The sequence below is a fragment of the Gorilla gorilla genome, chromosome 1 (genome assembly GCF_029281585.2).
Source record: "Gorilla gorilla gorilla isolate KB3781 chromosome 1, NHGRI_mGorGor1-v2.1_pri, whole genome shotgun sequence".
Taxonomy (NCBI): Eukaryota; Metazoa; Chordata; class Mammalia; order Primates; family Hominidae; genus Gorilla; species Gorilla gorilla.
In genome coordinates, this window is record NC_073224.2 from 64,506,963 (window position 1) to 64,532,364 (window position 25,402).

The window sequence follows — 25,402 nt, forward strand, 5'->3', positions numbered from 1 at the left end:
GCAACACTACACACGTACTAGATCTAACGGACATTTCTAGAACACTCCGCCCATGATGGTGAAATACACATTCTTCTCAAGTGTACATGAAAATTCCCCACCATATGTTAGGCCATAAACAAGTTTCAATAATTAAAAGGATTAAAATCATACAAAGTATGTTCTCTCATTATAATGTAGTAAAATTGGAGAATATTAACAGAAAGAAATTTAAGAAATCTCTAATACATGGAAACTATATAACACACTATTAAATAACCAATGGGCCAAAGAAGATATCAAAAGAGGAATTAGAAAATATTTTGAGCTGAGTGAAAATGAAAACCCTATGAATTAAAATTAATAAAATGCAGGCAAGGTAGTGCTTAGAGAAAAATGTATAGCTGTAAATACCTACATCAAAAAGGAAAACAGGGTGTGGGGCCAAGATGGCCAACTAGAAACAGTGGCATTCGGAGGCTCCCATCAAAAAGAACCATAATTAGCATGTGAATCCTTCACTGGCAACCAAGGTATCTGAGTTCTTTCATCAGAACTGACTAGGCGGCTGGAGTGATCCACAGAGAGGAAGGAAGAACAGAGTGGTGTTGCGGCACACCTGAGAGCCACATGGGGCAGGGGAACCCCCACCCCTCCAGCCAAAGGAGGTGGTGAGTGAGTGTGCTACCCAGCTGAGGAAACCATGCTTTTTCCATGGATCTGTGCAACTCATGGATTGGAAGATCCCACTCGTGAACCCACACCACTGGGGCCTAGGGTCTCAACCCCAGAGCTGCACAGATTCTCAACAGCCTCTTAGATGAAAGCTGCTTAAGTCTGCCTAGCTCCCGGGTGAGGGGCAACCAGCACCACAGCTGCTGCTGCCTGCTGTGGAAGCCCTTTGAGCCCCTTGTGTGAGGGCAGCAGCCAGCACTGGGACTCACAACTGCCTAACAGGCTAAGCTCCCTGGGCGGGGGAAGGGCGGCATCCATCTCTATAGCTCCAGTCTGTGCTTTTCCCCTGCTGCAGCCAGGGAGGCTGGACAGCTTGGTCCCAAGAGGTGTCCCCCACAGCCCAACACACCAGCTGTGACAGACTGCAGCCAGAGTGCCTCTCCAGAACTGACCCTGACCCATTATTCCTCACTGGGTGGGGCTTCCCAGCAGGAACTCCAACAACTTCAGCTAGGGTCTCAGGGACCCTAGCTGGATTTCCTGGATTTCCCTGAGCCTGAGCCCCCAGGGGGAGGGGTGGCCACAGTGTCCGTGGACAGGCAGACTTAGCCTTTCCTCTTGGTAGTTCTGAGAAACCTGGGCAGCCCAGGCAAGTAGCTTTTCCCCCAGCAAACCACACCCCCTCCACCAAGGGACAATCAAAGTGCTTCATGAAACTGGTCCTGTTCCCTGTGCCACCCAACTGGGTGAGATCCTCCAACTGGGGTTGTCAGACACCCTGTACAAGAGCAATCCTACTGGCATCAGGTTGGTGCCCCTCGAGGTCAGAGATCCCAGAAGAAGGAGCAGGCACGCATCTTTGCTGTTCTCCAGTCTCTTTGAGTGAAATCTCCAGGCGAGGGAGCAAACCAGATGAATAGGGCCTGAAGTGAACCCCTAGCAAACTGTAGCAGCCCTACGGAAGAGGGACTTGACCAATGAAGAAAAACAAACAAACAGAAAGCAACAACAACAACAAAATAGTCCCCATAAAAACCACATCCAAGGTTCAGCAGCCTCAAAGATCAAAACTAGACAAACTCATGAAGATGAGAAAGAATCAACAACAACAACAACAATGCTGAAAACCCAAAAGGCCAGAGTGCCCCTTCTCCTCCTAATGATCACAACACCTCTCCAGCAAGGGTACAGAACTGGACAGAGGATGAGATGGACGAATTGACAGAAGTAGGCTTCAGAAAATGGGTAATAAAAAACACCACTGAGCTAAAGGTCCATGTTCTAACCCAATGCAAAGAAGCTAAGAACCTTGATAAAAGGTTAAAGAAGCTGCTAACTAGAATAATCAGTTTAGAGAGGAACATAAATAACCTAATGGAGCTGAAAAACACAGCACGAGAACTTCGTGAAGCATACACAATTATCAGTAGCCAAATCGACCAAGCAAAAGAAAGGATATCAGAGTTTGAAGACCACCTTGCTGAAATAAGGCATGCAGACAAGATTAGAGAAAAAAGAATGAAAAGGAATGAACAAAGCCTCCAAGAAATATGGGACTTTGTAAAACAAAAACAAAAACAAAAACAAATCTATGATTCATTGGAGTACCTGAAGGAGACAGGGAGAACAGAAATAAGCTGGAAAACACACTTCAGGACATTAACCAGGAGAACTTCCCCAACCTAGGAAGGCAGGCCAACATGCACATTTAGGAAATACAGAGAACACCAATAAGATACTCCATGAGAAGCTCAACCCCAAGACACATAATCGTCAGATTCTCCAAGGTTGAAATGAAGGAAAAAATATTACGGGCAGCCAGAGAGAAAGGTCAGGTCACCTACAAAGGGAAGCTGATCAGACTCACAGTGGACCTCTCAACAGAAACTCCACAAGCCTGAAGATATTGGGGGCCAATATTCAACATTCTTTTTTTTTCCAGCAAAAAGAGGAGCTTTATTTTCAGGCTCATATAATTGGGGAGAAGGTCTTCTCCAGCAACTGCCCTACCCGTAGACCCCTCAGTCTTCCATTTATGGGGTTTTGGCTAAGACTTGATGAATGGTGCTATACAGGTCACTTAGAGTATAGGTATGGAACAATACATATTTGCATTGTTTTGTTTTTTAAAGGCATTCAAATTACTTGCAGACAATAGCCACCTAGCATGTGAGGACAATTATCCTGAAATCACACTGCACCAATTAACAACACAGGTCCCAGAAAAGGGCTTGAAACAGTTGGTCAGTTCTGGAACTATTGAATCCCTTAAATATCTCTCTAGAATTCTTATCTGCATGGTATTAATTTGTTTAGCAGATTTTTCTTCACAGGCAGATAAAAAGATTTTACACATAACGTCTGAATGACTCTGGGTTCTTAGTGGGATCTGATTCAGTAAGATATTCATTGGTGTACATGTTCTTTCAGGTATTTTTCATGTAGGTTCTTTACAAACTTGCAGAATTCATTCCACGGAAGACAGGTTCTGCATTAGGCTTAATTCTAAGAAATTTGAACTTCCTGTGTTTGTAAATAAACACTGGGAATTTGAGATGACAGGGCTCTTTGCCAGTCTCCTGATGAATGACTTTGAGAAGGTGAAAGGATCCAAATATATGATAAGGCCAGGAGAACTGGATTGTGTTTTCAAGTTGCCTACACTTTGTCCATTTGTGACATTTAACTGTAAAGTTTATTCACAGTTAAGTAAGTAATCAACAGCTCACAGTAACTTGTTGGTCCTGGATTTGAAATGTTCAATTAAGAAAATAAAGTCTTGTCAGATTTTAATGTCTCCTCTTTCATTCTTAATGCAGTTTCAAAAGAACAGAATCTTTTTTTTGAGCTATAAACTTTATTTGTATTTTTTTCAGAAACTTTAAGAGCAAATCCTTTATTTGCCATTTTATTTCATTTTTTATTATACTTTAAGTTCTAGGGTACATGTGCACAACGTGCAGCTTTGTTACATATGTGTACATGTGCCATGTTGGTGTGCTGCACCCATTAACTCGTCATTTACATTAGGTATATCTCCTAGTGCTATCTCTCCCCCCTCCACCCACCCCACGACAGGCCCCGGTGTGTGATGTTCCCCACCCTGTGTCCAAGTGTTCTCATTGTTCAATTCCCACCTATGAGTGAGAGAATGTGGTGTTCGGTTTTCTGTCCTTGCGATAGTTTGCTGAGAATGATCGTTTCCAGCTTCATCCATGTCCCTACAAAGGACATGAACTCATCCTTTTCTATGGCTGCATAGTATTCCATGGTGTATGCGTGCCACATTTTCTTAATCCAGTCCATCATTGAGGGACATTTGGGTTGGCTCCAAGTCTTTGCTATTGTGAATAGTGCTGCAATAAACATACGTGTGAATGTGTCTTTATAGCAGCATGATTTGTACTCCTTTCAACATTCTTAAAGAAAAGCATTTTGAACCCAGAATTTCATATCCAGCCAAACTAAGCTTCATAAGCAAAGGAGAAATAAAATCCTTTTCAGACAAGCAAATGCTGAGGGATTTTGTTACTACCAGGCCTGCCCTGCAAGAACCTCTGGAAGAAGTACTAAATATGGAAAGGAAAACCTGGTACAGCCACTGCAAAAGCACAGCAAAATATAAAGACCAATGACACCATGAAGAAACTGCATCCACTAGTGTGCAAAATAACCAGATGGCATCATGATGACAGGAAAAAATTGACAAATAACAATACTAATCTTAAATGTAAATGGGCTAAATGCTTCAATTAAAAGACACAGACTGGCAAATTGGATAAAGGGTCAAGACACTTTGGTGTGCTATATTCAGGAGACCCATCTCATGAGCAAAGACACACATAGGCTCAAAATAAAGGGATGGAGGAAAATTTACCAAGAAAATGGAAAGTAAAAAAAAAAAAAAAAAGCAGGCATTTCAATCCTAGTCTCTGACAAAACAGACTTTAAACCAACAAAGATCAAAAAAGGCAAAGAAGGGATTAAATAATGGTAAAGAAAACAAGAAGAGCTAACTATCCTAAATATATATGCACCCAATACGGGAGCACCCAGATTCATAAAACAAGTTCTTAGAGACCTACAAAGAGACTTAGACTCTCACACAATAATAATGGGAGATTTTAACACCCCACTGTCAACATTTGACAGATCAATGAGACAGAAAATCAACAAGGATTTTCAGGACAAGAACTCAGCTCTGGAGTGGACCTAATAGACATACACAGAACTCTCCACCACAAATCAACAGAATATACATTCTTCTCAGTGCCATATGATGCTTATTCTAAAATCAATCATGTGTTTGGAAGTAAAACACTCCTCAGAAAATGCAAAAGAACTGAAATTATAATAAACAGTCTATCAAGCCCCGGAACAATCTAATTGGAACTCAGGATTAAGAAACTCAACCACTTTAAAAACAAGTGATGCATCTCTGAATCTCAAGTTTTCTGTTGGAACGTAGCCATCCAAAAAAATGTTTATGCCTTCTCTTACACTAAAAGGCATAGTGACAACTCCATAGGCGCTTGGTACACCATATAAACAGCAGATGAACTCGGAGAGATAGTCTAATACACTTAGATCATGTTCCACCACAATGATATATCTATCTGGATTTATTAGAGATCGTATAGTAATAGCAGCCTTTAAACGCTGCTTGACATCTAGGTAACTAGAAGCCTCATCAAACATGAAAATACCAGCTTTCTGTATGCAAACGACAGCACAAGCAAATCTCTGCAACTCTCCTCCTGAAAGATCTTCAACATTTCGTTCTTTTAGGTGGATTAAATCAAGCTGCTCACATACAACTGCCTGTGTCTTTGTTTCATCTTTTTGGTCCAAAATAGATCCCACTGTCCCCTTGCAAATGAAGAAGAAGTTAAAAAGATGTGTATGTATAAATATACAGGAATGAAGAAAAAAATGGGAGAGTTTGAGCTAGCAATTGTAGCTGGAGAGTTTACAGATTCTGAAATTATGGTGATGCTGGGGGAAAATGGAACGGGTAAAACGACATTTATCAGAATGCTTGCTGGAAGACTTAAACCTGATGAAGGAGGAGAAGTACCAGTTCTAAATGTCAGTTATAAGCCACAGAAAATTAGTCGCAAATCAACTGGAAGTGTTCGCCAGTTACTACATGAAAAGATAAGAGATGCTTATACTCACCCACAATTTGTGACCGATGTAATGAAGCCTCTGCAAATTGAAAACATCATTGATCAAGAGATGCAGACATTATCTGGTGGTGAACTACAGCGAGTAGCTTTAGCCCTTTGTTTGGGCAAACCTGCTGATGTCTATTTAATTGATGAACCATCTGCATATTTGGATTCTGAGCAAAGACTGATGGCAGCTCAAGTTGTCAAACGTTTCATACTCCATGCAAAAAAAGACAGCCTTTGTTGTGGAACATGACTTCATCATAGCCACCTATCTAGTGGATCGCGTCATCGTTTTTGATGGTGTTCCATCTAAGAACACAGTTGCAAACAGTCCTCAAACCCTTTTGGCTGGCATGAATAAATTTTTATCTCAGCTTGAAATTACATTCAGAAGAGATCCAAACAGCTATAGGCCACGAATAAACAAACTTAATTCAATTAAGGATGTAGAACAAAAGAAGAGTGGAAACTACTTTTTCTTGGATGATTAGACTGACTCTGAGAATATTGATAAGCCATTTATTAAGAGGAGTATTTACTAGAATTTTTTTGTCATATAAAACTTGAATCAGGATTTTATGCCCCACATACTCTGGAACTTGAAGTATAATTTACTTAATATAACATAAAAAGCCAGCTGGGTTCTAAACTGTAGTTGAAACACAGAAAATGCCACTTTTCTGTTCCTGAAGAGGCCCTTTTGTGCATAATATTCTAAAATGAAGACATTTCAAGCTATACAAGTTACCTCCAAGTTTTCATGATGTATGCGAAGATTTTCAGTAGGTGTATTATATTCACGGTACCAAATGCTGAACAGTGTTGCTCCATTTTTTAAATCTTGAAAAGGGTTTCTGTACTTACCTGGTTTGCCAAGTATGCCAGTGTGATGAAACTGCCCTTATTTTAAAAGCCAGTCAAAGATTCCACTGATTGACATTTGATAAATAAACATCAGGATTATGTTTAAAAAAAAAAAAAAGAAAGAAACTCACTCAAAACCACACAATTACATGTAAATTGAACAACCTGCTCCTGAATGACTCCTGGGTAAATAATGAAATTAAGGCAGAAATCAAGAAGTTCTTTGAAAACAATGAGAACAAAGAGAAAACACACTGGAATCTCTGGGACACAGCTAAAGCAGTGTTAAGAGGGACATTTATAGCACTACATTCCCACATCAGAAAGGTAGAAATAATTCAAATCAGCATGCTAACATCACAATTAAGAGAGCTAGAGATGCAAGAGCAAACTAATCCAAAAGCTATCGGAAGACAAGGAACCACTAAGATCAGAGTACAATGGAAGGAGATAGAGACATGAAAAACCCTCCAAAAAGTCATTGAATCCGGGAGCTGTTTTTTAGAAAAAAATTAACAAAATAGATAGACTGCTAGCTAGACTAGTAAAGAAGAAAAGAGAGAAAAATCAAATAGACACAATAACAAATGATAAAGGGGATATCACCTCTGACCCCACAGAAATGCAAACTACTATCAGAAAATACTACAAATGTCTCTACACTAATAAGCTAGAAAATCTAGAAGAAATGGATAAATTCCTGCACACATACACCCTCCCAAGACTAAACGAAAGAAGTTGAATCCCTGAATACACCAATAACAAGTTCTGAAATTGAGACAGTAATTAATAGCCTACCAACCAAAAAACGCCCAGGAGCAGATTGGATTAACAGCTGAATTCTACCAGAGGTACAAAGAGGAGCTGATACCATTCCTTCTGAAACTATTCCAAACAATTGAAAAGAGGCACTCCTCCCTAACTCATTTTATGAAGCCAGCATCATTCTGATACCAAAGCCTGGTAGAAAAACAACAAAAAAAGAAACCTTAAGGCCAATATCCCTGATGAACATCGACACAAAAATCCTCAATAAAATAATGGCAAACCAAGTCCAGCAGCACATCAAAAAACTTATCCACCATGACCAAATCGGCTTCATCCCTGGGATGCAAGGCTGGTTCTACATATGCAAATCAGTAAACGTAATCCATCACATTAAACAGAACCAAAGACAAAAACCACATGATTATCTCAACAGATGCAGAAAAGGCCTTTGACAAAATTCAACATAACTTCATGTTAAAAACTCTCAATAAACTAGGTGTTGATGGAACATATCTCAAAATAGTAAGATTTATGACAAACCCATAGTCAATATTATATTGAATGGGCAAAAGCTGGAAGCATTCCTTTTGAAAACCAGTACAAGACAAAGATGCCCTCTCTCACCACTCGTTTTCAAATCGTATTGGAAGTTCTGGCCAGGACAATTATTGTTTTACCTAAAATATTGTTACTTTGAAAAAAAAACACTTTAATTATTGAGAGTGTTTGTGTTAATCAGGGTCAATTGAGTTATGGGATAAGAAAACTATTGGCAATCTACTGCTATATAACTAATCACCCCAGAATTTAGTGATGTAAAACAACAATCTGTTATTTTCCTCATGAGATGCATTTTAGGTAAGAGTCAGAGAGGATATTTTGTCTCTAATTCATGGGATATCATTTACAGCGGATTGAGAGTGAAAAAGTCTTTCAGGATGATTTACTTGCATGGCAGACAAATTGTTGCTGGCTTTTATTTGGGAGACTGGGTCTTAAGTTTATTTTCTTCTGGCATTTATACATTATGCTTCATCTTCTGCTCACCGTAGTTACTTAATTCAAAGAAAAAGTATAAATTATCACAAGAGGAGAAAGCAGAAGTCCACAGCATTTTATTAATTTAACCTCAAGAGTTACACATCATAACTTTTGTCATACTGCATTATTAAAGCAGTCACAAAATCCTATGTCTTCCTACATTCAAGGGGGGAGGATGTAAATACTACCCCTGAATAGAAGTATTGATGCCATATTGTAAGCAGAGTGTGTGGGATGGGAGATATTATTGAGGACTTTTTATTTTTTGGGGAATGCAAGAAGAATTTTCGTTTTTAATCTTTCATAATTGACCTTTAGGCACAACAATCCACATTGTTCTTACCTAAGAAATTCATATATCTTTTCTTCTAATAACCAAGTTATATCTCATTAGGTCATCAGTTCAAAGCCTAGACTCTCTTTACAAAACTCAGGTCCATGTTTAGATGAGCATTATCAGGTATAGTTCTATAGATACAGCTTGTTGAATATTATTATTCTCCATTTGAAGCACTGTGAACAAATGATACCAAGCTATCCTCCTACATTCCTAATATATAACGTAGACAGGCACAGGATAATCACAATAGACACTCCCATTGATAAAAGGGAAAGATGAGAAGCACATAGCAGTGACTATTTCATAAGAGTTCTGAAATCTAGGTTGGCTTTATATTGCTACTATGAGAATTACTTCCTATGGCTCTTATCTCTAACTCTTGAGATCTTGATTTGACTACTGAGTCATTCTTTCTTTTCAATAAAAAGGGCTTCTTTTGTAACTGAGTATTCTTTTTAAACTGATATTTACTTGTAAATGTCTGGGGGTTAAAAATATTTTTTAATTTTTTTCTCTATTTCTTTTTTTTTTTCAAGCTGGCAACAATTTTACCATTACAATTCTCTTAATAGTTTTGTATGTTTTCCATGAATCTTACTAGATTTAACCCATTAAATGAAAGCCACATCCAATATTTATTTTATATTAAATATTTAATACTTAGTATATATTAAATATTATTTAATATATTAAATATTTATTAAATATTTAATACTAAGTATTAAATATTTAATATAACTTTTACATTATCTTTAACTTAGGCTCCCTGTGAGATTCTCTGGAGCCTTATTGTTTAACAGAGATAAATTTTAAGGAATATTTTTAAGGTCTTTAGGAGCCCTTTAACTATCAGGAGGGTAACATGAAGCACCAAAGATCTTTAAAACAGATATTAAAACATCTCTCCCTATAAATCTGGTCTTTTCCCAGAATCCATTTCCTAATTTGAGAATTGTTTGCTGTCTGCAAAGGCTAAAAATAAGGAAGAATTTCAGTTTTTAACCCACCAAGCCTCAGTTCCACTGTATTTCACAACTTATTGTTTAGCTCATCTCTTTTCTTTTACATTTTATCCTAGGCAGTGGGAATACAGTTGGCACTTTCAATGTTCTTCCTGGAAATTTATTTTCCCAATACCAAAATCTGTACCTACTACCTATTACCTATTACTGTTTAACAAACCACCCAAACTGAGTGGCTTAAACAATAACAAACTTTTTTCTCCCTTCTCATGATTCTTCAGTTTGGGAGGGCTTAATATAGATGGCTCTTTACATATAATTTTCATGTGAAGTCAGCTAGGGTGACTCAATAGAGATTGTAGGACATACTTTAAAAAAGCTGGCTCACTGACCTGGCTACAAGTTAGCACTGGCTCTCAACTGGGAGCTTACATAGGGCTTTAGGCAAAGACCTTAGTTCCTCTCCATGTAGCCTTCTGCGTAATATGCTTGGGCTTCATCACAGTGCAGGGCAGTTCTGGGTGAGCGTGAACTGACCTAGTTCTGCCCCCTTTTTTGCTTGTAGTTTTCAAGAATAGCTGTAAAATGTGACGGGAATGCAACATTCTGAGATAAGGAGGTACTGGCTATAACAACCTGAGCATTATTCCAGTGCCCCCTAGAAATAGGACGTCCTTCAGTGCTTTAGCCTATTGTGTCATGTGACACCTGAGGTAGAAAATCGGGGGCAGGCTGCTTTACAGGGTCCCTCAGCTGCAGTGCAAGGGGGACATGTGCAGATACGGCCTCCCCAGGCAGCTTTCCTGAGCCTTGAAGGAATGGCTCACAATCAGTCCTAGGCTTGTGTTGTCCCTTGCTGCCTATGTGTAAAAATAATAAACTTGCTTCAGGTAACTTGTGTGTGTGGGTGTTCTGTCTCACTGAACTTAGACAAGTTGCTAACCAGTCCACAGTGAATCTGCGTCACGGACTGCATGGTGTGTGCTTGAAGAGTGAGCATTCCAAAAAAGCAAGGTGGAAATATAAGGCAACCTAAAGATATGCCCCAGAAATCATATAGCATCAACACAATCACAGTCTATTGCTTGGGGCTGTCATAAATGCTTTCCCAGATTAAATAGCGTAGGAAGAGTAATAGATCCCAGAACTTTGGGAGGAGTGTCATTGTCAAAGTCATATTGGAAGAAGATCATGTAGTATGAGAAATATTTTTATGGTTATCTTTAGAAAATACAATCTGCCACAGGAAATAGAGAAATTAAAACTTCAATAGTAGAGGAAAGAACTCAGAAGTGAAGCTCTGAAAGTGGGAATTGGATGGTCACAGTTGTCATTGACCAGTCAATCTGAGAAGCCAAGTATGTGTCTTCACGGATTTAGGACGACCTGTGGGAAGCTAATGTTGTTACACTACTGAACATTTGATGGTGGGCTTTTCTATGTTCTTGGTCAATAGGCTAGCAGTCCAGGATAAGAGCTGTCTGAAGAACAGAGGAGAGTGAGGACAAGCTGGAACATGCAGGCAGCCGTGAGTCTGTTTGTCACTCTATCTAACCATGATGACCTTCAGACAGTAATATCATCTGCTTTTCTTCCATCTCAAAAGACTTCCACAATTTACTCTTATAAATTCTGAGAAATATAGTTTTATCTTAACAAATGTGCCACTGTACAGTGAACCACACTGACAATTCACTGGGCGGAATATAATACAAGTGAAGCTGTCAATTCCAAATAAGGCTCTGAGAAAATTTTCTTCTCATACTGCCCTAGCTAAGCAGGGTTGGGTAGGTCTGAGGATATTGAGACAGAAGAATTATTAATTGTTGATATGAATAATGTTCTGTGAGTTTTCTTCAGAGATGACAGCTATAAAAAATAACCCAATACATATTTAAAAGGTAACAGATACATACTCTTTTTAAGCCTGTATTATTTGATGTAAAATGTGTAGAGCACCTCTCTTTTCTTAATGTTGTTAAATGTGCTTACATAACATTTCACATTTTTTTAGATTTGAGCTTAGCTTTGGAATCCCTAAGAACATTGAGGAACTCCATTAGAAAGAGATCACAAGTTAATGTTTGTGTGTAAAGATTCTCAGGTTATTATTTAGTTTAAAATGTGTTAAATTTTTTATAAATGGATTTCTAATGCTTAGTAATGAAATGTAATATTTAAAGTCTTTTTTTGGCAATACAAACTAAGTTATCTAATTTATTGGGGATTACTTCTTTTGATTTTTGTTTCAATATTGAGATGTAAAATCTCAGAGTTTGAAAAAATTTAACTTAATGCATTTTGCTTGATTATTCCACAAATAAAAATTTTTGACTGTTCAGTGTATCAACAAGTATTTTTGGCCCCTTATTTTGTGACCAGTATGCATCTAAGTATGCAGAGATAAAAGGCATGGAATTTGTCTTGAAATAACTAACATTATTTTCAAGGAGAAAAATTAGACACAAGTGAGAAAGAGAATCAGACAGTGACTAACAGGTTATTATTAAATGCTAATATATATGGTACAGACATTAGTACAATAACAATTTTAAGAATATATTTATGTATTAATTTAGAAGGCTTTCTGCAAGGGAGATAGGTCTGGGGTTTGAAGATCAGATAAGATTTGGAGAGGTGAAAAGGTTGGAGAAATACATTCCTTGAATGATAAAAGTAATCAATGGTTTGGACAACTAAATGGTGAATATAGTCTTTTTCTTTTAAGATTCTGAAATCTATGTAGCAGTGTGCCAGTAAGGTTATGAAAGCCACCCCCATGCTTTTAAGAGGGTAACCAAAATTGTTCATGACTTCTTATAAGTCCTGAGAAACTAATATGGGAGGAGATGGCAATGCATAACACGGATAATTTTTAAGCAAATTTATGGGACTTATTTCCTGTTAAAATTCTTTTTATAAGCCTATATACACAAACCCCAATTATAATCTGTGAGTAGATAATTGAAGCTTTTGGCTTCTTTTATTGAAGATAAGTTTGCTAGTTTTCAATAACATCACAATAGTCTCAGCACTGCATAATTATACTAAGCCTTAGCATTTAAAGCACTTTATGTAATATAATTTCACTACAGAACAAATTAATGTTTAAAAGTATTTTCCAACAAGTATATAAAATATATTAGGATGCAGTACTATGTAGAAAGAGCAGGGGTAATGTGACCATCAAGACTCATTTTTTGTTTAATGTTCTGGTTCTCTTCAAATTACATCTACTCACAATTTGAATTACCTTGGTTGTTTTCCTGAGCTACTTGAACTAGTAATCCATTAAACAAATTTTCTTTTATTCAAGGAGAAGCACTTATTTGTAATATCTGTGCTGAGGTTTAGTTTTTAATATATTCTTCTTTGAGGTTGTCTTAAACAATACATTAAGCTAATAATCATATTAATGATTTGTTCTCCCTTCTGCTTTTCAGACATGTGGCAGGCAAGTTAATCTTCAGTGGAATATGCAAATAGGATTTCTGAATTTGGCATGCAAATGAATTTGAGAGGTAAATGTAAAAGTTAACTTTACTAAGAAAATCAATGCCTGCAAAAGCTTTCATATTTTGGGATTTGTGTGTTGAATCCATATCAGTTGCATTTAAGAAACACTATTCAATTCAGACTTTCATTTATTTATTTATTTTTAGTGCTTAAATATCTGTCTTGAATCTGGGTCTCTAAAAAGACACAGTATTTTCAAGGAGCCTTCAAAATACTTCCAATAGTGATGAAATAAATTTACGAGTTTACATTTTTACTGCCGGATTGTGAGAGAAGTGAGGAGAATTTTATGAAAAAAAATATCCTAGATTAGCATTCTTTCTTTATTAGCTAACTTTCAAGGAAAATTGCCCTTTTTAGGACCTTAGTCATAACCATCTGAATTATTAATGAAACCTCTTGTCAAATCAAAATAGACATTTAAAAATATTTATTAATGGATTTGCTCCCATAGCAACTACAAAGAAAGCATTCTCTCTAATACTAATTATAATATTTTTTGAAGTTTAAAACTGTCAGACAATTTTAAAGGTTAGTTTTACAGATAATAAGTTCTTAAACAGTAATTATTCATTCTACCAATGTAATGCAATTACCCACAAAACAAATAAATTTTTCTTTGACTTCTCAGAGATAAAAATGGGGATGGCATAAACCTTTGATGACATTATGCTAAATGTAGCCTGTAAAATCAATTTTATTGACTGCATACCTGGTGTTACAGGGTTGGATTTTCTGAAAAGCAAATTCTGAAATGGAGATTAATATTTAGGGATTTTATTAAGAAGAATTTTTGGGATGGAGGCTTGTGGAAGGGAGAATAAGAAGTGGAAATAGGCAGATGTTCATTCCGTGACTTTTTCCCAATAAAGACCATGACCCTTCACAAGGACCACAGAACTGAAATTCAGATGTGTATTAAGTTGGATTGAGGGGTCCAGGCCTTTTCTACTCTCATACTGATCAATCATTAAGTGTAGAATGCCTGTGGACGGAGGTGTGACCTTAGAGAGGCAATTTTTTCATTTAGGGCAATCCTCAAGGAGTTCTGACAGTGAGAACTGTTTTTTGGCAGGACTTCCAGCAGATGGGGGAATATTCACTTCATTCTGAAGGACCTGCAAGGTATATTAACTTCTCCACCACAATTTTCCTTCTTACAGCTTCTGGGAACATCTCTTCCAAGATTCTGGTGAGCCTTTCTTCCTGGGGGAAACTTAGCAGAGGAAGGTAAGTAGGACAAACCATGACCCCCACTATTGTGGCTGGATTTGATGCTTATTCTTTCCACCCTCTACAACCATTTTGATCCCCCTCACTCAACATAATCCCTGCTAGTCACAATGATTTATTGGTGTCACAACACAGACTTTCATCTTTGAGGGATCTGAGTCCTTGGTCTAAAGGTTCCTCTCACTTGGGATTGCTCTTCTTGTCCATTTACCACCACACTTGGGAAAGGGAGTGATGCCTAGAGGTAGAGAAGAACATTTCATAGGTGCCAAAGTATTCCTTCCTGCTATTCTTGTGTATCACAGCTCTACCACCTCCTGGTCAGGGTCAAATATACATGTTAAGTTGATGACTCCCTTTCTTCCTGCTGAACCCTTGGCATAAGGAACCCCAAATGCCCAGGTGTAGCCACGAGATATAGTTCAGTGGGATTCTGATTGTGTCTCCCGGGTAAAAGAGTTTACCCCTTTTTGAACTATGGCCTTTAAACTGATGGAGTCTATATTTGTGGGTACAGGGAACACAAATTTCCTAAATAGGTCATTGGAATTGATGACTGCTCAAACTGAGTTTTCTCTTTCCCAGTTACTATAGGGATTATGGAATTTCTTTCTCAACAAACAACGTTTCTGTGTTCTCTGTTACTCAATCTGGATACACTCCTTTTAAATCTCCCTCCTTTCTTTTCCTCTTTCTAACTTATTCTCCTCACCAGGGAAACATTTTAGATTATAATTTGCCTTCTACTTCCTACAGGCCAGTAATTCTGGCCATTTTGTGTTTCTACAAAACATCACATATGTCACTATTTTTGGTGCTTTTACTTATTGGAGTATTCTACTGTTCAGGTCACCGCATGATTATTTATTCCTTCTCTAATCTAATCTTATGCCCAGAAATGTCACCTCATAGAGACTTCTTTGGACATCACATACTAAAAGAACATTCAACATCTAGTCATTATTTGTTATATATTCTTCATTTTCCTCTTAAAAGTTGTTAATGTATTTGCTTGTTTATTATAATGCCCTTTTTATTGTTGTTTTTATATTGAGGCAGTGATCCTCCTACCTCAATTTTTGACTTTTTGTAGAGGTCTTACCATGTTACCTAGGCTTGTCTCAAACTCCTGGACTCAAGCCATCCTCCTGCCTTGGCCTCCCAAAGTGCTACCATTATAGGCATGAGCCACTACACCCATCTAATTTTCCTTTTTCTAGACTGCAAAGTCCATGAGGGAAATAAACTTTTCTGACTTGCTCATGATGGTATCTACATGATCTGGATAATTGCCTGCCACTTAGTAGGTGCCCATTCAATTTTTGTTAAAGAAATAAAAACATGACCGTCTGAGATGAAAAATTTTCTCTTTCCCAGTTATTTTAACCTAGCATAGGAATAAAAGAGAAGGAAAAACGAATAAAATGAATTTATAATATTGGGAATATTGGTAAAATTAACTGAATAAAATCAACTATCTCAATGACTAGTTAAAGATATGAAGAAGATGGCTACATTTTAATAGACAACCTGGAAATGAACCTAAAGTCTAACACTGAGTATGTGCCTTGGTCAATAACTAGAAACATGAAGGTCAATTTTCATTTGGCAGCTTAGAGGAGCCTTGTATAGATGGCGGTGACAAATTATTACAGTGATGGAAAGAGAAAGAACAAAATGGCCCTCTAAGCCAATTTCCTCTGGTATTTTTGTCCTCGAGCAGTGATTTTAATTGATTATGGTTGTCCTGTATTACCTGTTCAGCAATTTTCCAGGTCATTTCTCCCCTGAAGTTTGTGGTACAGACACACTAATATAGTGTCTCCAACACCCAAGCCATTTGATCAAGGCATCCTATTTGCATGTAGGAGAGAAATAAGGACTATTCAATGGTAGCTGCTGCAATAATTATAGTTATTATTGTTTTTGGCTACAATCTGGTCTCTAAATGATGCATTTCTTAATTTGAGAGTTTTCTCTCCTTATTTATGAGACTGAAGTGTAGAAATCATGATTATGCTCAATGAACTTACGTCACTGGATGCATTTGCTATTTGCAGGTATAGAGAAGACCTAAGAAAGACCAAGGAGAATTTGTGTCACTAAAATTTGAAGCTTTGATTCTGAAATTTTACTCAGCCTGAGTTGGTCATTTGACTTTTACTGCTATCAACTTGGGAATTAAGGTGGTTATGGTACGGGGGTGGGTTTTAGGGCAATATGTATGATGAAGACTGAAAATCAAGTTTGCAGAAAGAAAACAAAACAAAATGAAAATTAAATAAATTATCAGGGAAGGCGAGATGAGGGACTAAGATGTGAATAAGAGAGAAAAGACCAATGTGATTTCTAATGGTTTTGCAGTTTTTGGTTCCAGTCCTCTGGGAAGCCTAGCGGTATTTTCTGATGATAGTTTTCATAAAATATTCATCTATGTTATTTAAAAAGACTACTTTCTTTGGCCTCACAAGTATTACTACATGATCAATGTAATAGCGATGATATTAATCTTATAATAATATGCTCTTTATCTTTATAAACATGATTCCCAAATAAACTTTCTACCGTTTCAGTCTTAAAGAAGAGGAACAGTGCTGTTTATTAAAAGGATCAGACAAGGAGTATATGTGGAATGATCACTCTTCCCAGACCTAATTGACTGCAGGAGGAACAGTCTGAAATTGGGGAAAACATCACACTACACCTACACCTTAACTTCTCTCTGCAGACCTAAGCCCCAGAAATAGGATATATATTACCCTATATTGAAATAAAAGCAAAAATGAAGGTATCTTTGCCCTACTCACATTTGAGACTCTCAGAGGAGACTACCTTGAAGAATGATCCTGCTATAACCATGGGTGATCACATAAGAAAAAACAAAAACAGAAACAGAGGTGTCAAGTGTTTAGATAGAGAGATAGCCTAGAATCTCTTATATATTCCAAATGGTGTGAAATGTATTGAAGTCATTGGTTTGGGAGTTTGAGAGAGAAGTGAGCCTACTTTTATCAATGCAAAATAATTCTTAAATTGAGGATTGCAGGGAGACAACCTGGGCAATAACTAAATTGGATTCCTGCCCAGACCTTAGGAGAATCCACAGAGAGGCCTTAAGGGAAAGGGCTGAGCTCACTAGAGTTTGCTGCTCCCAAGAGATTGCTCATCTTGTGGTCCCCTGACAGCAGGGAACACTCAACAGGCAGATATGAAATATCATCTCTGCAGGAGCTAGCAAGGATCCAGAGAGCAGATTTATTGCTGGAGTAGATTTGGGGCCTGCAATCCCTTATGACCATGATGCTAGAGGAAATTCTGCAGTCTATGAATGCACCCAAAAGAAACTAAACAAACAAACAAACAAACAAAAAATTAGTTAAACTTAAATGAACTAGATATCATCAGGTGGCAGGGTTTTTAATTTTTTTTAACGTTTTATTTTTACTACCTAACACAGTGGGAGCTTTGAGGAAGATCAAATACATTACAGAAACTGAAGGTGTCCTCTTTGTATAACTGCAGAGCAATAGTGAGTAAAGTCATTTATTAATAGGTTTTTTTTTGTTGTGATAACAAAGGATTCTAAGATATCCATCACCTAATAGCAAAATGGCTTATTTTTTACTTATTCAACCATGTCTACCAGGGGTCAGCAGAGGTATTTCCTTTACATAGTCACCCAGGTACACTGAGGCACCCAGCATCACAAACACTGCTGCCTTCCTGCCAGAGGGAAGAGGTTCTCATACTGACAATTAAATGCTCCTGCTCAAAAGTGACATGTATAGCTCACTACTCATTTTTCAATACTAGTTACACCATTCCATCTAATCACAAAAGGGCTGGGAAGTACAACCCACCCATGTGCCCAGAAGGAAGGGAAATCAGACATATATCAGGGACAGCACTAATGACTACCTTTCAATGAGTACTAGCGATATCAGTGAGAAAGAAGGTAAATTATCATGTTGCTACTTTCCATTTAAGACACGGATAGAAATAAGTCATAGGTGGCTGTGCTTTATCAGGGCACATTTATACAAAGGTAAGCCCTAGAGCTGAGTGGAAGGTACTGAGCTCAATTATTCTGCTTGATGAAGTAAGGGAAATACGAAGGTGAGAAAGTCTTGAGTGAGAGAAGCTGGGCCTCATGCTTGTGTGACTAAGTGACTTTTATGTGTAGAGGCATCTAATATTTATAACTGTTAGTGTTGCTGTGAAGTTAATCCCTAATGTAGCCCCAAACTTCTATAAAGTCTACCACATCATACAATGCCTTTTATGAATGCCTGGCTTGTTTGTTTGTCTGTTTTGAGAAAATTAAAGGGGTGAATTTAAACATCTGTGTGAGCCCTGAGGAGGGTGTGGGTGAGGGGGAGAGAGAGGAAGAGAGAAACTGTGAGTTACGCTGAGAATTAAATAGATGCAAGGACATGGAGTCTGTTTAAACTTTAAAAATTCTCATATATTGGTGAGGATGTTGGATTGCCCACAGATTATGGGATACAGTACTCAGAAAAATTTTATTTAAAATTCAAAGGTTTGAGTAACTTTAACTGGGATCTTAGTAACAGTCCAGTATATTATCTCCTTGTTTATGCCAGCCCCAAATACATGCCTGTTACTTGAAATCGAAGTAAATGTGAATAAGACAGTTTACAGCATATTTAGTAACCAAGGAAAACTGCATAGATTTTCTATATTCATAACACAAAAAGCATGACAATTATGTGAAAAAAATTAAAGTGTATTTTGCACACTTATATTTTCTCAGACTAATTTTGCTGCATAACCAAGGTACTGATATTTGTTATTTATGATTTATGTGTACTTTGGATGAGAGGAAAATGGATCATTTTAGCTTCAAATGCTTTTTTTTTTTTGCACAGTCCTTTAAATTCACAATACTCTGTATTGTTACCAAAAAGCTACTATCAGCCTAGAGAATTATGTTCTTTAAGAAGAGAATGATATTCTCCAGCTAAATTACTTCACACATGGAGGATCTTAATCCTTCTATTTTTCAACAGTATTGCATGAAGTTTAAAGGCGGTCTTATATTTTAAAGAACATCAAGATATATTATTTAATTTTCCAGATTACTCACAATAACAAACAAACTGAAAATTACTTTAAAAGAGAATAATAAATAAGTGTGGCCGTTAGAGAAATGTTTCATGAGAAATGTAATTCCTTTAGCCAGGCTTTCAGCATGTGGAAAGGCCAGATGCTTGCACAAATGAAACAGTGAGACAGCCAGTCCTTAAGGTACTCCCTCTGCCAACATCTTCACCTCAACCCTCCTGACAAGCATATAAATCTAGGCATGGCCGCTGTGTATCACAGGCTCCTGCCTGCATGCTGTTCACCTATTTTCTTAAGTTGTGTAGTCTATCCCTTTCCTGAAAGCGCAGCATGGAGGGAGATAGCTCCTGCACCTTATGCAGCTCAGGGCACTCAAGGTACGCACTGGAGAAAGTGAAGCTTGTAATGTCTAAATAAGTATTCTAAGTGGGCAATTTCAGTAAATTGAATGGCAGTCAATGGACCTTTCTGCTGCTTTCTTCCTTTCATCCATTACCATTACTTCTATGTGGGAGGTTTTAGCTCGGAGCAGATGTTACAGTAGAGCTCGTGAATAACAGAAATTTTGAACTGTCTTCCTCCTACAGCCCCGAACATTCCAGGGACCACATTCTCTGCAAGAATTTGACAAGGAAACTACATTTTACTGTGTGCAACTTTAGTAATGAGATTCAAACTTTTAAAACATTTCTAAAGTAGCACACATATGTGGCTTTATAAAAAAATGATTCAGTGTTAGATCAAATGCTACAGTCAATCTTTTTATAAGCAGAGATGTTTAAGTCCAATGATATTTTCGTGTGAATGTGTAGGTCATATAATCATGCTAAAATTTGTAAATATGAATAAAAATATGTAAAATTACAAACATTATAAAGCTAATTATCTGTTTTTATTCTGAGCTCAATATATCTCTCTCATATATTTAAGACATGAATATTCTTAATTTTTCTAATTATTTATCAAATACCTTATATCACCAAGTTATTTCACTGCGATGATTTTATGAGCTATGTATTATCAGTTCTGAGAGAGATTCATAGGTAAATACACAAATTCCTAAAAATCAAAAGAGACCAATTTATTATATTGTTAGTAACTTTTTTCTTAAATGGGCTATAACAAGTTTCATAAACCTTTAAGAAAGATCCCTTATCCCTTTGGTCAGACACGATGGCTTACACCTGTAATCTCAACACTGGGACTCTGAGGCAGGCAAATCACTTGAGCCCAGGAGTTTGAGACTGGGCAACATGGCAAAACCCTGTCTTTACAAAAAATTTTCAAAAAATAGCTGGCGTGGTGGCACATGCCTCAGGCTATAGCCCCAGCTACTTGGGAGACTGAGGCAGAAGGATCACCTGAGTTCAGGAGTTTGAGCTGCAGTGAGCCAAGAGTGCACCACTGCACTCCAGCTGGGGTGACAAAATGGGATTCTGTATTAAAAAAAAAAGATAACTTTATATCTTAGTTTGCAGTTGTTTTGTGTATCTATAATTTACCCTTCCCTGCAACATTTAAGACAAATGCTGTAGTTTGCTGTAGTTTAGCAATCTCATATTCAATTAGACATTAAAATATAAAATATCAGGCTGGATGTGGTGGCTTATGCCTGTAATCCCAGCACTTTGGGAGGCTGAGGCAGGCAGATCACGAGGTCAAGAGAATGAGACCATCCTGGCAAACATGGTGAAACTCCATCTCTACTAAAAATACAAAAATTAGCTGGGCATGGTGGCGCGCACGTGTAATCCCAGCTACTCGGGAGGCTGAGGCAGGAGAATCGCTTGAACCCAGGAGGTGGAGGTTGCAGAGAGCCGAGATCATGCCACTGTACTTCAGCCTGGTGAGAGAGTGAGATTCCGTCTCAAAAAAAAAAAAAACAAAAAAACAAAAAAAAAAAAAAACAAAAATCAGTACACCTACATAATTGAACCAGCCTTTTATGAGCTTCAGTGTGTGCCTCAGAACAATTTGAAAGTTTTAGTATTAATATTATACGTATAACTCTATTTATAAATATAGACATAATTGAATTAAATCCAATGTGATTTGGCTTTAGCCACAGTGATGAAATAGAGAAAATATTATATCTCTTTTACTAAAGTTTCCTCCCAATTTAATATTTTATACATGCATATATACACGTATGCACACATGTAAGCATTCTTTTTTTTTGATTTACTGCTACTTATAATTCAATAGTTGTTTAGTTCTGCGCTGACATCTGTTATGTCCTTTTTCCTGAGGATATAAAAAGGAAAATAAAAATAATGACTTTTTCTAATTTGTTTTGGTTGTGATTAAAAAATAAATAAATAAACTGCCTTTCTTCCCTTTGCCAGGCGGCAATTAAAGGTTCTTTTCAGTTTTTGCTTACCTGCTATTTCTAGTTAAGGAGATATCTGAATTTTAAGAAGAGTGTTGGCATTATCTCCTTTATCAACTGCAATAGACACAGCTTGAAGAAAGCAACATTTGACGGACTTGAAGAAAGGGCTTGAGAATAAAGCAGAGAAGGTCCCAAGTACCCTAGAAAAGAGGCCGTTTACATAATCCTAACTTGGAAACAATCTTTACTGGAACCAAGAGAAAAGACAGATGGGAGTTTGGTAAAACAATTTGTTTCTTTAAAAATTACCTAAGTTTAGATCTAGAATGAGACTCTTAAGGAAAACTGCTTTTATTCCTTTGAGAAACTTAGGGTTTGCAGATAATAGCATGTTTTGTGTCACCAATGATATTATCTGCCCTAATTTTTCCAGGTCATGTTAATATAGAAGCAAGTTGTATCTCAATTAAACATCATCTTTTCTGAGAAGCAAATAGTGAAACAAGTTAAGATGAAGCAGCTGAAAGTTTGAAGTGAAAAAGAATCATATCAATGTGGGAGATTAATAATTCCTATGGGTAGTGTCTTTTTCTTTCACAATCTATTGAGTCATACTTTTAGAATCCCACACTATTAAGGAGCAACAGCATTTAACATTGCTTTAGATTTTCATGAACATTTTAATCATCTTTAATTTTTTTTTCACAGATTACTTTTAGGATTGCTTAAAAATCATGCTCAGGAAAGCAAAATAACACTTTATAGTTGTTTGTCAAATGTGGATGGTTCTGGAACTCTGAAGCACCTCTACTAAAAAAAAAAAAAAAAAAGAAAGTATGTCCTAAACATTAAAAATGATACCTTCTTATTCAATTAATGTTATTCTCTGCCTATTTGGAACCAGAAACTATTACTGTCTGATATGCAAACCATTATTGTTTGCTACATTTAAGGCAGTAAGGTTGGAAAGATTTGTGAAACGTCTTGTCTAGTATTCACTTTTCTACTACTTAGTTAAGAATTGTCTTTAAATGCCTCCAAAGGCAGGTTTCCTCCTTTGCAAAACAAGGAGGTGGGACAGAGTATCTCTAGGGCACTTCATTTAAGACATAATTCTTGTAAGAATTGTGTCATTTGTAGACACATTGTTTTTTATTAGTAGTGAAAATGTTTGCTTCTTTATAAAATTTAATATTCAGCAATAATTCTATACGTCTGTTCTGAGGTTGCCTAATCCCTCTCCAATATGAAACATAAAGTGATATTAATAACTTGATACATTTATGGAGATGTATATTAGCCAAAACATTAACTCTGGACAGTAGCTTAAAACAAAGTCCAGATAACTTTTTTTTTATAATTTCTTATTTTGCAAGTAACATAAAAGATAACTTTCTTTCTATAAAGTTTGCTTACTTGGTGCAAACTATTGGGTTTTAATAAAAATATAATAGCACTTTAAATGATTGGAAGACCACAAGTATAATGATTTTGTTATGTTTTTACTACAAGTAATTTAATCTGATTCCCTAAATTGTTATAAAATATAAATTAAATCAAAGACTAGATACAAAGAAAGGTACAGTTTTCAATATTTCTTTCATTTTCTTCCCTTTGCCTTATTACTATAGCATTTGCATCCTAATAAAGTTACTAATCTAAACCCCTTTTCTACTCCCACCTCCAGCCACCCAATATCTGCCATCAAAGGAAAGTACTTAGAGCTAAACAACAACAATAATTTTAAAAGAAACCAACTAATTTAAAAATGTAGTAGATTTTTTTTTAACATCATGGTTGTAGAAAAGGGAATCACAAGAATGAGAATCGGTGCAAAGAAAAAGACAGGTAAAATAAAATAGTTAAGTAAATTCCAAATAATATTGGACCAAACAACTTGAAAATACCACATATTTAAATCATTTTCTTGACTTTTCTAAGCTGTTCATTTCTATAATTTTTATTTCCTCTCTATTTTAATTAACAGTACATTTTTGACATTTGTTTTACTGCGAATTATTTTGAAATTAATTTTCAAATGTCAAAAGCTCGAAAACTGGAAAAGTTTTAGGCTTTTATAAAGCATGTATATAGGTAGAAAATAGAAATTTATTGGGTCTTGTGTTTCCACAAAATGTGGAAAGACTTAGTTTTGCACACATTATTTCAGTTCACATGCACATGCACAAGCATTTAACTTATTCATGGTGCCTAGTAAACCATGTACATATAAGTTAATGTTTCAGAGCTTTTAAAATTTATAAATTATTTTCTGCTTAAACCAAAGGAGACAGTTTTTCGCTGTTTAATTTTGTAGGTTCAATTTTCCTCTCTTAAAAGCTCTTCCAAGAACATGTTGGTGAATGTGATATTGGTCAGAATGTACAGGCTGTTTGCCCTCTTATCTCATAACAATCCTTGCAATGCCAAGTGCTGTCTAGGATCAGTTTCTCAGCATGAATAATGTGAGCCATTTTAATTGTCTTGCATTTACAACTTAAATTCTCTGCTTGATTTGCTAATCTAATTATATCATGTCTATATTCATTATGGATTGGAAGAGTTTTAGTATGTTTCCTATTGTGAGGATCAGAGGAAGATTCACATATTCCTTTAATACACACTTCTGGGCAAGACCTGGCTTTGAGAAGAGGGCATATACTCAGTATCCATATAAAGTGATGTAACTGGCTTTGTTATATGTATGTATACATTCATATTACTACATGCATTTAACTTGTACTTTATATATTTTGAGATACTCTCTGACTTATATAGGGTTTTGTCAAAAGCAAATCTTGAAACAAAGGTTTTAACACAGTCAATTCACTTAGAAAATAATCTCAAGAAGTATCTCTCCGGGGGCCGGGCGCGGTGGCTCACGCCTGTAATCCCAGCACTTTGGGAGGCCGAGGCGGGCGGATCACGAGGTCAGAAGAACTAGACCATCCTGGCTAACACGGTGAAAACCCGTCTCTACTAAAAATACAAAAAAATTAGCTGGGCGTGGTGGTGCATGCCTGTAGTCCCAGCTACTTGGGAGGCTGAGGCGGGAGAATGCCGTGAACCCGGGAGGCGGAGCTTGCAGTGAGCCTAGATCACGCCACTGCACTCCAACCTGGGCGACAGAGCGAGACTCCATCTCAAAAAAAAAAAAAAAAAAAAAAAAAAAAAGCATCTCCCCACAATAAAAGAGGGAAAATGAAAAGAGGCTCAGGAGAGAAAAGCCAATAAAATGTGCATTAATTAATGATGTATCACTGTTACCAACTGTAGCTCAATCTCTTTGGGGGAATTTCTGAGAAACTGTAACATGCCTCCGAATTACCTTACCAGGCAATGGGAGCTTAGGACATGCACAGACTTCCATCCGTGGTAGATTGTTCTTGGCACATCTTCTCCATCCCTGCCACTCTAGGCTGTATCACATTAC

General features: G+C 36.9%; 1 long non-coding RNA gene and 1 pseudogene across 5 annotated transcripts in view; both read left to right on the plus strand.

Moving 5' to 3' along the window:
* The window catches only part of LOC129531652 (uncharacterized), a 556,454-nt gene that overhangs the window by 484,028 nt on the left and 47,024 nt on the right, over positions 1–25,402 (plus strand). For all 5 annotated transcript variants that reach the window (XR_010135178.1, XR_010135176.1, XR_010135174.1 and 2 more), the window contains 3 exons: positions 11,260–11,331; positions 13,247–13,324; positions 14,483–14,549. This is a non-coding gene — a long non-coding RNA (uncharacterized lncRNA). The remainder of the gene's footprint in view (positions 1–11,259; positions 11,332–13,246; positions 13,325–14,482; positions 14,550–25,402) is intronic.
* On the plus strand, positions 5,530–6,464 carry LOC101152450 (ATP-binding cassette sub-family E member 1-like; annotated as a pseudogene).